The following is a 17,112-nucleotide window of genomic DNA, read 5'->3' as shown; positions in this document are numbered from 1 at the left end:
TGGTCAGTTAACCATTTCATACGATCTAAATAGAATGATGCGAAGAGAACCATTATCTTTATACAATCTTACAGTTTCAAGTGTAGATTCTTGCTTTAAGGTATTATCTGGTTGCTACAATGCTACATATGCTTACACATACCTGATACCTATGTATGTTGTTATGTAAAATACGAAAGCTTACGATTTTAAAACATAATGCACAATACAAATAACATATTTTCTGTAAAAGTTCACGAGACGCGCACATTACTAGTTGAGAAAAGTAATAAAAGTAAGTGTTTAAAATTTTTTATCGTTTCCTTACAATATATATGATCTTAGGCCATGCGTGTTAATTTTGTGGCGTATTTGAGCTGGTATATTTCCAAATTTATGTGAAAACGTTAGGGAGTTAGGCTATATGTGCAAAATAATTGAGGGTAATCTTCTATGTATATCTAAATTTTGACTCCAAATGTCATAAATAAGTTCATTAACCCACTTCATTTACTTTTAATTTTTTACCCAACATAACCACTTAATCATATGGTAAAACTTTATCTATATTCTCTATCCAAAGATTGAGTCCTACATGTAATTATGGTTAATTACCTCTATATTAATTGATGGTAATAAGTAAAAGAAAAAATATAAAAGTAAAGAAAAAAGCTATGGTGTCTTCTTAGTTACAAATTCATTTAATCAAAAATTAAGTACTCCGTATATCATAACATTAAAGGCCATTAGAAATTAGTTTTGCATTAGAAATTAGTGTTGGTAATCCTAAACGTCAAAAACACCAGTTTTGTTCGTACATTACCTTTTGAGTTATGTGAAAGATCATGCCATGGCATTAACTTTAAGTGTTCTTTCATATTTTGAGTTATGTGAAAGATCATTACATGGCATTAATTTTAAGATTTTATTCATAAATTATAAATTCAATTTGTCAGTTTCATTTTCTAATTATAATAAGGATAATTCTAATACGCGAAACAGACACTTTTTAAAAAACGCTTAACACAACGACAGCCCGTATCTTTCTGTTCGCCGCAAGTTAAATTTTTTCGACAGCACCGTTACACTCGAAAATTTTTTATGAACAAAACGAAACTAACTACGTTCGAAACGGACACTTTTTAGAAAACACTTAAGACAACGACATCTAAAACGGCGCTTAAGACATGGGCATTTCCCCCTCTGTAAATACACAACACTACATTAAATATGAATACACAGGCCGAAAGCTCCCGCCGCATCGCGCGGGCCGGAACATATCGTCAGTAATAACTATAAGGGATAATTCTAATTATTAACCCTTATATACTAAAAGGGATGGATAGATGTGTAGTTTTAGTTAATTTGGATTGTAGTTTTGAGTTTACATCCACATTATAATCGATCCCTCAAATTCGGCTCAATTTACACAACAGCCCCTCATTTTTACACTTTTTCAAGGGTAAAAAGTGTAACCATATAATTTTATTAAAATAAAATACACTAATTCCCCCAAAATTATAACGAGCCCTACCTTCTCGCTTGTTGCGAGTTAAATTTTTTCGAGGCCACCGTTCAACTCGAAACAGTCTCACGAAGCCAACGGGACTAACTGTACGCGAAACAGACACTTTTTAAAAAACGCTTAACACAACGACAGCCCGTATCTTTCTGTTCGCCGCAAGTTAAATTTTTTCGACAGCACCGTTACACTCGAAAATTTTTTATGAACAAAACGAAACTAACTACGTTCGAAACGGACACTTTTTAGAAAACACTTAAGACAACGACATCTAAAACGGCGCTTAAGACATGAGCATTTTCCCCTCTGTAAATACACAACACTACATTAAATATGAATACACAGGCCGAAAGCTCTCGCCGCATCGCGCGGGCCGGAACATATCGTCAGTAATAACTACAAGTGTAATGCAATTGTTTTTAAACTCTTACGTTTCTCAATGCATAAACAAACCGATGGTTACGAATCATCACTACTTTACATCAATAAATTCAACTCTAAATTAAAGGATGTTTAACTCCTCCTCACTATTTCACATGGAACTGAAAAAAAAAAAAAAAAAAAAACGTTCTCACATTGTTCAGGTATAAATTGGAACAAACAGTGTAGCACACAGAAAAATTTACAGAAAGAAATTTTTTAGTATGTACAACAGTACAACTCGAAAAATATCACTACTAATATTCGTAGTTAAAAACCTACACCTCTTTTAATTATTTCATGGGTTCTCTCAGTAAGTTTACAAAATATTGTAGATTTTGATATCAAATATTCATAGTGTGTTTGTTTTTTCAGGTTAGGTGATGGAAATAAGAGTAGAAATCGGATAGCTACTCATTAACTTATTTGGTTGCCAGTTTTTGAATAAAGATTGGGAATCAAACACTATATTGATACCTATTACTGTAAGTGGGTTCCATACTTGATATCTGATTCTCAAACTCATTTTTTACTGTATCGATCTAATACTGATAGTACGTGGGTTTCATGGGTTCTCTGAGTAAGTCTACACATGTTAATGTATTATCAAGTTTTAGTTTCCATTCTAATAAGTACGTTTATTTTATGTTAAAGTGTATGTTATTGCAATTGATATATTATGTATGTTTACGTTATCATTTATTCTAATCTCTTTACTATTTATGTAGTTGGTTATCTTGAAGAAGAATAGTCTCTATTATTATTATTAAATTTATCACTTAGATATGTTTATTGATTTGATCTAAATGCTTTATATATGGATTTATTTTTGTTCGTGTTATGTGTGGGCATCCTTATCAAATACTTCGTAATACTTTTTTCATATCAACCATTTTTGTTTGTGTTATGTAGTTGGATATTGGTACTTGGGAAGTTTTTCTTTAGAACAACAATTTTGGCATCGAATCCTCTCATTTGTCACCTACACACCCGTTAGGAAGAAACTCCTCGCATCCATCGTGCAAAGCGTATCCGGAATGCTTTAGGTTAAATGTTTGGCCCGCACAGAGTGAAGAATACCAGATGCACAACATTGGAGAAAACTCCCCCTCACAACCAACTGAGACTTTTTACCACTCAACCAATAGTTCGGTGGTTATTGGTACTTGGGAAGTGATGAAGAGATACAATGACATCTAATAGTAAACATTAAAGACACAGTTAAGTTCTTAAAAAATTATCGAATCATATCTTCAAATATTATAGAATCCTATCACAAACATTATTAAGTTTTATTATATTTTCTTTTTGTTTATTATAAATTATGAGTGTGAATTACTTTATGTTGTTTGGAACAATAATTCTAAATGTATTTGAATTTTGACACTTAGTATTACGGCGTACATTTTAGCATTATGATGGTAAGTGTGTGTGTAGTGATCATATGTTACAAGCATAAATTTGTGATACAGAGTTTAACTTAATAGAAGAAATGATTATTTTGCTTACTTTGGTGTTTTCTGTTTATGTTGTGACATATATGTTGTAAGTTATTTGATTAAATATCTGACCTTAATACATTACATATTATTATTATCGGAAGCTATGGGTGTGTATCGGACAACATCATGGTTTACACAAGATTTTGTGTGATTATTTACGTTTGTTAATTGATTTTACATGAATTTGCAACGACGTCCTAATCAAAGATCTTAGCCAACTCGATGATGAAATCATTCAAAACATTAACATCAAAATCTTGAAATTTAAGACCAATCCGTGCAACGCACAGGCTTTGTCAACTAGTACATGTAAATTACTAAATTCTAAAAACTCTCTTGCAAATATTGAATCTTGAGTTAATATAATTAATGTGTAGGGACTGATTATTAAAAAAAAACCATGTTGGACATTGGCTCTCCCGTGAAACCTCAAGTACGATGTGCATAAAAACTAAATATTTAATTTTTAATCATAAAACTAACAATTTATTCTCACGATGAACTTTCAAATCAGCGTCACATCAATACTTCTTTCTAGAACATAACGATAACTGAACCACTACAATCAATGACATACTTTCTAAAAAAAGGAGTCTAATTATATGTTTCTGAACAGCGATTGGGATCACCCGAGGGGGACTAAACCCCCCGTTGCGATCATCTCCCGTTTCGACTATGCCGATGCAGCGATAATAACCCCGCCCCCATCGCTGCCCGGGAGGAAACCTTGAAACCGATCCAAGGGCACGGCTAAGTAAAACAACCTTCCCTTTACCCCCCCCCCCCCCCCCCCCCCCCCCCAAAAAAAACGATATGAGAAAGGTGCCATGGGTGGATACTTCATGGCAGGGATGAAATTGTGTTTTAATATGTAGCCAACGGGGGTCGAACTCCTGACATCCCTTAAAGGAGGCAGACCACCAATCGCTGGACCACATCACAACTTCCGTCTAATTATACAAATATACAAGTATTAAAGATAATATTACAAACAATATATACATATTGCTCGTTCTCATTTGTCCTTAACAAGCACGAGAATCAGGGCGAAAATGATAGGGCGACAAAGGGTGAAGAGAACATAGTGAGGGCAAGGAGAAAATGCCACAGACAGTATTGGTCAAAGGTATTGGTACAAGTAACGAGCCTTGTTCGTCAAGATGGCGAAGGGATGACTCCCATAACACCTCTTAAGTGAGTTAATTTTTTTTAAAAGTTTAGAGGGTCGTGCTTCATATGTTGACGAGCGACCGACCTTATTGATTATTTTCTGTACTTAACACTTTTACTGCCAACGAAACATTTCTTCAACGGCATCCCTTTCACCTTGTGTGTTTGGGGTGGTGATTAGGTCATGGGTTCGCATGGCTGCAAAACTCGGCCAACTCGGCCGATTTATCGGCGATAACTCGCCAGAAAGGTCTCAATGAGAAATCGGGGGCTAATTTGCCCAATTACACGGTCAACGGCGGTCAACTACGGCCAAGTCTTCGAACGAATTGAAGAAACTTACATGTAATTTGTGGCGATTTTCATATCAGAAAAGTCTTCGAACAAGTTAGGGTTGGTGAATGAAATAATGTTGAAGATGGCAGCGTAATTGTGACTAGTTGGTGACCAGAAAGATTGTGGTTTCTAATCTGAAGAGCAACATCTGAATCTGAATCGATTTGATTATGAATTAAGATTGTTGTTGGAGAAGGAGATTAGTGACAGAGGAAGAACGGAGAAGAAGAAGCGTACATACATAGCGACATGTGTGTTTCTTTTTTAATATTAAGGTTTTATTAATTAAGTTAGAAGTTAATAACATGAACACGTTACTTCTATTTTATTTTTATTTTTAATTTCTTTTTCTTTTTCCTTTTTTTAAGTGAGAATAACAATCGCTGAGCTTTTACAAACTTTAATAACAAGAACAAATTTGATATGTACTCTTAAAATTTTAACCAATTGACATTAATTCCCCTCATAATTACAAAACTCATTACATGTTTGATTCAAATGTTTAATATTTATATTTATATTTATACCTGTATATATTAGAATATATATATTTATATATTTAAAAAGTCAACAAAAGTCAACATCCGAGTTCTCCCCCGAGTTCTCTCCCGAGTTCTCCCCGAGTCGCCGAGAACTCCTCAAAAACTTCCTGCCAAGAACTCCCCGAGTCACTAGTTTTACAACCTTGTGGGTTTGAACCTCGCTCTGTCCAACCTATTAATTAATCTGCCTGAAATATGGATATCCATATTAACCTCAGCGGGGTTTTCTCCCGGATCCATTTAGGATTCAAACTCGGTCCGCCTGCCTCTCGGGATGGTTAAGGGATCGGTTTCCTGTAATGCGGGGTTTTCACTCAACTCTTTATTATATTTATCAGAAATCACTATAACCTTCTTACAACACTCTCCAATTACACCTTTTCAAAAAAATGACATTGTCACGTCACACGTACCCCACTTCAAAATAACTTTGCATCACAGTGACCATAATACGTGATATACTACGTGATCTAAGGGCAATAGGAGTGTCCTCGAAATCAAACTTTTTTCAAGTTACACTTCTTTTTATTTGTTTATTTTTTAAAGAAATCAAATTTTAATTATATACGATTTGAGTACAGGTATTTACATCATTTATAGTATTTAAATGTGTGAATAACCCATTATCTCAATAACACAATATGAAATCCTCAAAACAAAATAACAGCCAAAAGTTTTGCTCATAAAGCGTGCAGCAACTCAGACCCTTGTGCTCTCAGCCAATGCCTCGTCTTACTTTTTGCGAAACATGTAGCTTTGGATTAGATAATCAAATTTTCTGATCTAAGAAACCCTTTTTCTACCTATTTCTATCATTTTAAAACTCTTCACTTGATATCACGTTAAACTCCATAGGTCCAAGACGATTTCTACAGAAAACTGATTGATTTCTCAACTTCTAAATCATATACCTACTTTGAAATGCCCACGACTCTATAAATTTTTTCTTACAGGGTTATTGCGAGGCGCACAGTAAGCCTCTCCAAGCCTGAAGTTACAAAAATCAACTTGACCCGTTTCTTCACCAAACTTAAAAGTCCTAAATGATATTTTCTGCTTTCAGTGGAACAAAAACACATGTCCATGATATAAAAAATCATTTCATAAACATGACTACATCAGATACTTGATCTTGACTCCCATGTTTCGAAAATATATACTAATAATTCATGCCCTTCGGAAACCTTCGTTAAGCGTTATACATTCACAAAACCAAAAAGGCTTCCAACAATTCATTCACAAAATCATATTCAAATTACACAAAAGGGCGTTACGCAATCAAGTAGTTGTATCTTCACATGGTTTACAACCGGAGCATCCACTTACCAAAAGATTACTTCTAAACGTCTAGCTAGGTCTTTCCATTGCCCTTGTCAATTGAACCAACTGCACCTGCAACATTCTATGAATAAGCAAAATCTTAGTAAAATATATATGTGTAAATAGCAATAACAACTAAGCATGGCATACATACATACAAAAGTAGTAACACTTACGACACATAATGCTAGCAGATCCGTAGCCTAAAACGATTGTGACAATCACACAAGGTTTATTGCCACCTACCATGTAACAACCCGACTTTTCTGTTAACTTTCCAATAAATACTTAACGACCGTTAGTTAAATTCTATGAATTTCTACGTCAATTTTTTTTTTTAAAGAATAAGATATTTTAATATGTGTTACATATTACTTGATTTCATACTTTAGTTTAGAAGTCTGCGAGAAACTTGGAAAATGAACGTACGGTTAGTGAAAATCGCGAAAAACGTCTTTTAAGACATCGAAATGTATGGTAATTTATTTTTAATAATTATTTTATATAATTATTAAGTTTTAATTTATTTTTTTTGATTTATTAGAAATATTATAAATTAAAAGCACGACGAAATCGTTTAAACACTAGGTTAACATTCCGAATTTTAGGTTTCGGTTAACGACACTTAACGAAAAACCATAAGAATTTAATTAACAATTTTTGTGAGCCTAAGGGCCCCTTTTTCATCCCTTTGGCTGAAATCCTTGCTCCCCATGATATATTCTTTTATTTTGTGGCTCGATTGCTTGTTTAGTCCAACCCACCAACACTTAAACTCCTCAAACCCACAAAACACAAAAATAAAAAAAATAAAAAAAATTTGAACGCGCATTCATCTCTCCCCCTCTCACCGCTTTAAACTTCATCTTCATTATCTAGGTCGACTTCTTCCTCCCTCAAGAATGCCATCAATTAGTTGTTTGATCATTAAATCCATTACGGATTCATGATCCTCTCATCGTGCTCTCCGCATCTATACCAATAATTGTATGATTAGGTTAAGATTCAAAAACTCTATTTTTTCGTATTTTATTGTTTTTCAAGCTCATATAGGGTTGCAATAGAGTCTATACTCAAGTCTTCGATTAATTATATGCGTTATTGTGATTTATTGTTCGATTGTATGCTTTTATTGAAATCACAAAATTGGATCTGACCTAAATCAAATTTTTCATGCTTAAATCAAATAAATTAATTACATATTTAGATTGCTCTCGAAAAATTAATACTTTTGCATATAGATAACACACGATTTTGATAACCCGTTAACAAGATACGTTCAACTAGGGTTTTAGTGCAACTTCGTTCTTAAATCTGATTTTCTGAGATATTGTGACATGATACTGATCTTAACATGCTTATTATTTATTAGCTTTCGAAAAACTATTAAATTAGAGTTTAGATATTGTATGGTTTCGATTTACGGGTCGAAACTTATGATTAAAACGGTTTCGGTATGATTAATTGTGTAATCTGATTTTCTTGAATTTGGATATCGCTCTATCTATATATGTTTTATTTCGTGATATCTACCTCACTTTGCTCGGTTTATGACTATCTTGGAGCCTATTTTATGTGCTATTGAGCTAAATGATAAATTAAGGGGTAAGAAGTGGATTTGGTGTAAAATTGACCAAATCTTGGGCAAAATTGGCTAAGAAAATGGAGAAGTGCAGAATCAGCATCAAAAGCGCCGCTCCTCAATCAAGAGCGCCGCTCCTGTGAGCCAAAAGCACCGCACCAACTAAAAAAGCGACGTTCTCATGCACATTTCAGCTCCATTTTCCTCCAGTGAGCAAAATCGTCGTTCCTACAGTGAAAAGCGTCGCTCCTATTCAGCCAAAAGCGTCGCTCCTCAACAAAAGTGTTGCTCCTATTCAGCCAAAAGCGTCGCTCCTCAACAAAAGCGTCGTCCCCGTTTAGAGCTAAAAGCGGTGTTCCTGATCAAAAGCGCCGCTCCTCATTAAAGCCAAAAGCGTCGCTCCTGTCCAAAAGCGGCACTCCTGTCGCTGTTTCAGCCCAAATTTTCAGCACTACAAAAGGAACGAGATTAGGTCATTTTTCATATGCATCTTTGGGAGCAGCTGCTTAAGGTCCGAATTTCACATACAAAACCCTAATTTCATCATCCATTGGTGTTTAAGGGTGGATTCAAGGAAGCAAGCTCAAGATTCATCATTGTTTAGCTTAGATCTTCATCTTCTTTACATTTTGGGTTGTAATCTTCACTTTACTTTTCATATTTTGCATTGATTACTTGTAATAACTTGAAGATGATGATGATTTACATTTCTATGCTTATTATTAGTTTAATTTTAGCTATGATTGGCTAAATTTCTTGTGTTTGCTTATCTATGAATCTCTAATGCTAGTGTTTGCTCCAAATCAATTGATTATTGTTGTTTAAATGAATTATATGATCATGTGTTGTTGAGTTAGGTAAAGATCCATTGCTATGAGTTTGTTTTAGGCTTGACTTTGATTACATATGTTGTGTAGCTCTCTTAGTGATTTGAGAAGTGAATTAATATGTGCTTCAACACCTTAGGTGATCTAGACAACTAGCTTAGGAATTGTAAGTGATTGTGTTCTTGATCTAGGTTGGTTTTCAATTGGCCTCTAGTCAACATAGTAATGCCGATTATCTTAAGTGATTTCGATAGTTGGGGGTTTTAAGTGATTTCAACCTTAGCTCAATCTCAATGACCAAATCATGCTTAACTTGATCTTAAGATATAAAGCTTATGTGAATTCGTGGAGTATCATTTGATTTGAGGTTTAGTAGTAATCCTAAATATTTAATAGTTTAACAACTAATGAGATAGCAATATAGGCAAAATGGGGCAAGCCAAGCATAGAGAGGATTAGATAAGTGAACACGTCTTAGTTAATTTGTTTTAAGTCTTAATACTTCACTACTTGTTTCTTGTTACTAGTTTAATTGATAAATTTAGGTTTGTTTAATTGTGCAAGTTTTAGTTGTTAGTTGATATCAATCGAAACCCCCCCAATCAAACAAACCCTAGGACAATTGATAGTTTCAAATATCCGACTTACACTGTGTCCCTTGGGATGAACTTAATATGAATACTTACATTAAAGTGCTATAATAACCGGGTTCTAAATGCTCGTTAGTTGTGTGTGCTTGATTGCAGTGTTTGAATCAAATATAAATTTAGAGGGTAAAATATGTATATCTCACGAACGCATCACACTTACTTAGCGCCGCTGCCGGGGATGCGGTTAGCCTAGTTGGTTATTTGGTTTAAACTTTTAATTGTTCGATCCTTTCGTAGGGGTTTACCCTTACAGAAGTTACTTTTCGCATTTTATATTATTTTTTTCGTTTGGAAAATCGCTTGTGTTTATGTTGTGATTGAAGGATAGGTACCTTTGGTGTATGAAAACAAGGTCTCACAAGGATCAAGAGTTCACACATCCATTCTCCGATCCGGAAAGACACGTGCACGGGGTTTATAATCGTAGAGAAGAAAGGGTATTAGAAAGAATTTCAAAGCTTTGCCATTTTGTTTAGAAGAGATGGATCCAAACGGTAATCCGATTCACGTTGAAGAGGGCAATCCTAATGGTCCTCCGGTTAATCAAGAATTATTGAATGATCCAAACGACATACCAATGTGGAACGCTAGATTGGTGGCACCAACAATGATAGCACCGGCTATTAAAAAACCACTAATTGAAGCGGATAATTGGAAGATCGAGGGTAACTTTTTCACGTTGATCAAGGATACATACTTTCATGGGTTGATTGATGAGAATCCGTTCGAACATTTTCAACACTTTAATGATCTTGTGATATTTACAAAACCAAAAACGTCACCGATGACGCTTTTATGCTAAGGGCATTCCCCTTCACACTTCAAGGAGACACAAAAGCTTGGATGTGAAGTTTACCATCTGATTCCATAAGGTATTTTCAAGAATTAACAAACGATTTTATTAATCATTTCTTTCCACCGTCAAAAGTAGAGCGGCTTAGAATGGAGATTAATGGGTTCACACAACGGGGTGATGAGAGTTTGTATGATGCATGGGTTCGATTAAAGAAGCTACTAAGAGCTTGTCCACCGCATGGTTTGACGAAGAAGGAGTATATCAACACATTCTATCGGGGTTGAAATACTTTTACGAAGCAATATCTTGATTCTTCATCCGGTGGGGTATTTATGTACAAATCACTAAATGTGGCCGAAATTATGCTAGAAGACATCTCGGTCAACACGTATGAATGGGCACCTTCACCGCGAGATTTGACAATGAAAAGTGTAGCACAAGTCGAGAGTGATAATGGACAAGTGACGCTTGCAAGCTTGAACAATCAATTTCAAACATTTGGGAAAGAATTGAAGAAGATTCAACAAACGGTAGTTCAATGCAAGTAGGTTTTCAACGATGCGAAGGTCCACATCTCACGAAGAATTGTCCTCAAATTAATCAATGCAATCATGTTGATCTAAATGATATTCCCATGAATTCGGATGTTCATGTGAACTACGTGAGTAATCAAAACTACCAACGGGGAGGAACATCTAACCAAAGCTACTACAATCCTAATCAAAAACAAGTATCATTCAATAACCAAACCAATACACCACCCGGATTCACAAACCAAAACCGAAATCAAGGTTACAACATCTATAACCAAAACCGAAACAACAATTTTCAATACAAAAACCAACAACCTTACAACAACCAACCTTACAACAATCAAGCCAATTCAAATTATCAAAACAACCAAGGTTATAGTCAATCACAAAATAACCAAGTTTACAATCAACAACCTCAACAAAACAATCAACAATCCCAACCTTCGAAGAGCTTAGAAGAAATCATGCAAAACTACATCAAGAAGGTAGAATCAACCGAAGCTTTTCTAATAAAAGAGAATGAGCTCTTGAAGCAACAACTCCGAAACCAACAAGCCTAATTTCAAAACCTTGAGAGCACCGTTGGAAGAATTTCAAATCAAGTTGCCGAAAGACCACAAGGAACTTTACCTTCAAACACTCAAGTTAACCCGAATAATTACAACAATAACCGAAACAACCAACAAAACCACCAAAATAACATGAGAGTTATTCCTATCGAGAGCAACACTACCAATCCAACCTAAAATCAAGCGAGTTCATTAAATCCTACCAATACTTATGCTCAAGTGAACTCGATTGAATCAACCAAAGAGGATCAAGCCGAATATCCTCAAGCTTTCAAGTTCGACATTGAAGGAGACAAGTTTGATTTTGATGAAGCATTAGAAATTGATACTACCGATTATGGAGTATTCAATTTTCGGAAGATTTGGACGATGCAACATTCATTCCCTACCAAGTTAAAAGTGTAATGTCCATGGAGGCTACCGAGTCGACATGCAAGGAGTTAAAGGGTGGTTTTGAGCAATTTCAATTGGGAAAGGTTGATAAAGAGCAAAAGGTCGAAACTTTATTGAAGACAAAGGCGCAAACGAACGAGGTCGAGGTTCTTGCTACATCAACTAAGGAGAAAAATGAGACACCGGTCTCACAACCTCAATCATTACCTCCTACACATCTAAATGATGTGGATTGTAAGTCAACCTTACCCTACAATGAAAATATTTATGTTAAACTCCCCTTGGCGGAGGTGCTTGAGAATATGCCCAACTATGGGAGATTTTTGAAGACACTCATGGCCAAAAAGGGAGATGTTGAGCAAGCACCCACCGCTTTCTTGAAAAAGGAGTGTGATGGAATTTTAAAGAAAAGTAACCTACCATCAAAAATGGGTGATCCCGGACCTTTCCTTATCCCATGCAATGTAAACGGTTCGGAGATGCTCACATCTTTAGCCGATTCAGGAGCAAGTATCAACTTCATGCCCTACTCCGTTTACAAAAGGCTAGGCCTAGGTGACCTTTCACCCACTACAATGGGAGTTAAATTAATTGATCAATCAATTAACTCTAGTATGGGGATCGCCGAAGACTTAAATGTTAAGGTGGGGGACATGGAATTTCCCATTGACTTTGTTATTGTTGATATAAAGGAAGACCTGGTTGTGCCCCTTGTTTTAGGAAGACCATTTTTGGCAACCGCAGGCTCCTTCTTTAACTTTAGAACCGGGAAATTGACTCTTTGGGATAAAGAGAAATGCATGAGCATAAAAACCAAACGTGTTAAAACTCCATCAATACACCACAAGCTATTGCTAGTGTGCAATGCATCACAAGCACAAGGCAAGTTGGTTCACCAACTAAAGGTAGTGGGGGATTAACCAAGGGAATTCAAGGTAAACCCAAAAATCAAAACAACGTTGTTGAAAAGTATATGCAAAATTTATTTGGGCGGGTGCATCGGGCTTCATCCAAAAGGATGAACACTTGAGAAAACACCTAGTGTCAAACTTGTCAAAAAATGAGAAAGTCAAACTTAAGGAGTTAATCAATGAAACTAAGGTAATGAATGATTGGTTAATGTCAATGTTAAGTGGTGGCGGTAATGAAAATATTTCCCTTAGCTCAAAGGGAAGGGAAGTTTACCACCCCGAGATTAGTTGAAATCTCAAGAGAATGGGAGTCGGGTGATAGACTCGTCAAAAACTTTTTACAATTATGTATATAATTTCTTTTAATTGCATTCCGTTTAGAATTGTATGATATTCCTTTTCTTAGTTTCATTTTTATGTTTTTGCATTACATGCATATGGGTAAAACCGGAAAACGTCAAAAATAGTTTGTGAATGGGTCAAAATGGACTTAAAACTAGAAAAACTGCAATCAGGTACAAAAGCGGCGCTTTTGACCTAGGAGCGGCCCTTTTCACTTCCAAGAGCGACACTTTTACTACAATAGCGATGCTTTAACCTGTGATTTTGTGTCAAAAATGGACAGTAGCCAAGAACGGCGCTTTTGTGTTCAAAACCGGCGCTTTTAGTTCGCATAGAGCAACACTTTTCTCTCTAAAGCGACGCTTCTATTTTGTCAGGAGCGACGCTCCTTTTTGAAAAGCGGCGCTTTTGCATCTGCTACTTAAGAATTCTGCACGAACAAAACATCATTTCTTCACACCCAACTTCAATTTCCTCTCTAATAGCGGCGCTACTATAACCCTAATCAACCTAAATCGACCCAAGGCTTTAAATTTCATCAATTTTCTTGCAAATCTTCATCATCTAACATGGGAAAAGTAAGAGTCTATCATTTTAATTCACTCTTTAACATGATTTGGTTGATTTTTACCATTTTTCTCTTTATGCTTAAATCGTAGATTATGCTTGATTTATGATGTTAATAGTCAAATTGTTGATGAATCTAGACTACATTGATGTTTATTAACATGATATGCATGCTTAGTTACATCGATTTCAACTTTGAAATTCTAGGCTTCATCCAATTTGGGGGTTTTTGATTTTGAGCCAAATTGGAGGGTTAATTGTTATTGTTGATGCTTAATTGTTAGTCTACCATGATTATCTTGCTTTGAATCCATCTTTCATGCTTGTATGATTTGAAATTGAAAATTAGGGTTCATAAGCTAGGGTTTTGAATGGATTTGACCAATTTGACCATGTGATTACTGATAAGGTGCTTGTTTACGGTATATTTATGCCATAACATGAAGAATTGATATAATTTGATGAATACTCTGGTCTTAGTCAAATTTTAAACTAATTAGGCTTTGACTAGCGTTGAATTTTTGCAATTGATTCATGGTGACCAAGTTTGACCAAGATGAGCTTAATGATAAAGTATAATGTATGTTTAGCTTATGATACTACTTGTGATTGACAGTTGATTGCATGAGCTAAATGTTGCAACTTTATGTAAAGTTTGAAATTTCACCAAGTGGTTTGTCCTTGTTTCGTTTCACATTTGACCATGTCTAAATGCAATTGTTTTATTCATGCATCATATACACGCACATGTTTTGCATGATGAAACTAATTGTGAAATATTTGAAGTCAACTTGGAAATAATGTTTGGAATTTGAAAGCAAAATTGTTTATATGCTAACTTTTACCTCTCCGCAATGTTTTTCTCTTGTTGTCATGTCTTGTAGACTAACGAACCCATGAGATCACATGGTAAACGCCAAAAGAGTATCGGAGTCAAGGGTAGGGGTAAATGTCATGCAGCTCAACAAGAGGTTGAGGATGATTGTAGCGACCCGACTTCGTTATACCAAAAACACGCTTGAAAAAAAAATTCTGAAGCAATACATCTGGACGGCGTCCAGTTATCTGGACGACGTCCAACATAGAAGCCTTGGACGGTGTCCAGAAGATCTGGACGGTGTCCAAATGAACTGTCAGGTTCTGATCTGGATGTCCAACTTACATGAGCAGAAAACCCGCTTGCCGACACTTTTAAGCGAAAACCTTTTCACAACATGTCAATATAAGTTAAACTAAGAGATTTCCACAATAAAATCAAGTTTTACAACATCGGGCCCACATCGGCCGTTTTACGAGTTTCGTTCAAAAATACAAGTTTCAACCGTACTAGTTTAATTTCCAAACGACACTAGAGCATGGTGTTTGGGGTTAAACTACCCAAATCTTGGTCGAACTTCCAAAAAGCTAAACCCCCGAGAGCCACTACTATTCCAAACGAATACCTTTGCCCTTGTCTACGCCGAAGCCTAAAAAGGTAAACAACGAGAAGGTAAGCTAAAGCTTAGTGAATGCAATAATTATACATATACATATATAACCTACTTACTTGCAATCAATTACACAATACCTCATACAAGCTAGCAATTCGACAACTATGCAAACATTATGCATAAACCAATATCCGCAATTCACAATAAGCTAGCGACACCAAAAGCATATAGTTCACAATTAAATATGCTAATACAAAATTCACACAACCATGGTTAACCAATCGTACAAGGGAACGGTAATTGCTAGAGACCATCAGAGTTCATAACATCCATTAGTGTACATACGACGCGTAATCACTAATCCCTCGGGTAATGTCTTGAACACCGCGACAATTTCACCCCCATGACAATGTGTTATCTTGAACACCGTGACAATTCCACATGTCAATCAAACCAATGAGTGGTGTCTTGAACACCGCAACAATTCCACTCCCATGACAATGTGTTGTCTTACACGCCGCGACTATTTCACATGTCAATCAAGCCAATGAGTGGTGTCTTAAACACCGCGACAATTCCACTCGTTACGTAGAATGTGGTGTCTTGAACACCGCGACAATTCCACATTCCACGCTACAGAAATAAATACATTATATACGTACACGCATAATTATTCCACTCACCTTACACGTCGGTGATGATTAAACACTTCCGTACACTTCAAAGCAAAGTACCTAATACATTAAGTACATATATCAATTATTCATTCGAGTTGGTCAACTAACTTATTCGCCATACAAGTGCCATTTGGCCCATAGTGCAAACGTGACCCATTTGCACCATTCATTCTAACACTAGGTCGGGATTATGTCAAACCCTTACCAACAATTCAATTATGGTCTTAATACACCTTTTAACACAAAGTTATCTCATTTTCGCACCCCTTAACCCACTTAGGTCATCAAAGACTCATTTGACCTATTTCAAGGTTAACACACTCATTTGGGTCACTATCATACCCATATACACCCATTCACTTTAACCACTAAGTGTGCTAGAGATTTACTAACATTTAAGACCCATATACACAATTTAACATTTCAAAACCCTAGGTTAGTCATCTTTGAGTCCTCATGACCCAAACTTACCCCAAAACCCCCCAAAACACTAACAATTAGGTTTTATGTTCATTACTAACCCAAACCCTAACCCTTAAACAAATAAAACAAGGAAATCAAGGTTAAGAGTTACCACTACAATCAAAATGTAGCTAGGGACTAAATGAACCACTTTAGAGCTCACACGAAGCCCCGATTCGACCTTCTTCTTCCTTGATTTTAGCTCTCTCACTCTAGATCTTTCTCTCTCTCTAGAATTCAAGTGGAAAGGGATAAGGTTGGTGAAAGTGGTGTAAATGAGGCTCCCCCAACTGATCTAGTGCCTTAAATTCGTCCACAAAGTGAAAATACAAAAATACGCCTTTGTAATATCTAAAAACAAAACAGCTGGCTCGCCAGTTCATCTGGTCGGCGTCCAGAATACTGGACGGCGTCCAGCCCTTCAAGTTTGGACAGCGTCCCACCATTTTGGACGGCGTCCCATTATGAGAAAACATGATCTTACAACTCTCCCCCACTTGAACCGGAGTGCGACCTCGCGATCCAAGCCGCATGACAAGCAGGAAGATACACCAACACAAACTCTTCAGATTCCCACGTAAA

General features: G+C 36.0%; 1 non-coding gene across 1 annotated transcript; it reads right to left on the bottom strand.

Moving 5' to 3' along the window:
- Positions 1-10,783: 10,783 nt before the first annotated feature.
- Positions 10,784-10,890, bottom strand: LOC139873851 (small nucleolar RNA R71). Its single transcript, XR_011767564.1, has one exon. It is a non-coding gene; the product is annotated as a small nucleolar RNA R71 (small nucleolar RNA).
- Between the last annotated feature and the right edge of the window lie 6,222 nt (positions 10,891-17,112).

This window comes from Rutidosis leptorrhynchoides, chromosome 10, assembly GCF_046630445.1.
Source record: "Rutidosis leptorrhynchoides isolate AG116_Rl617_1_P2 chromosome 10, CSIRO_AGI_Rlap_v1, whole genome shotgun sequence".
Taxonomy (NCBI): domain Eukaryota; kingdom Viridiplantae; phylum Streptophyta; class Magnoliopsida; order Asterales; family Asteraceae; genus Rutidosis; species Rutidosis leptorrhynchoides.
The sequence above is the reverse complement of the archived record's forward strand: the minus strand, read 5'-3'. Positions and strand labels throughout refer to the sequence as shown.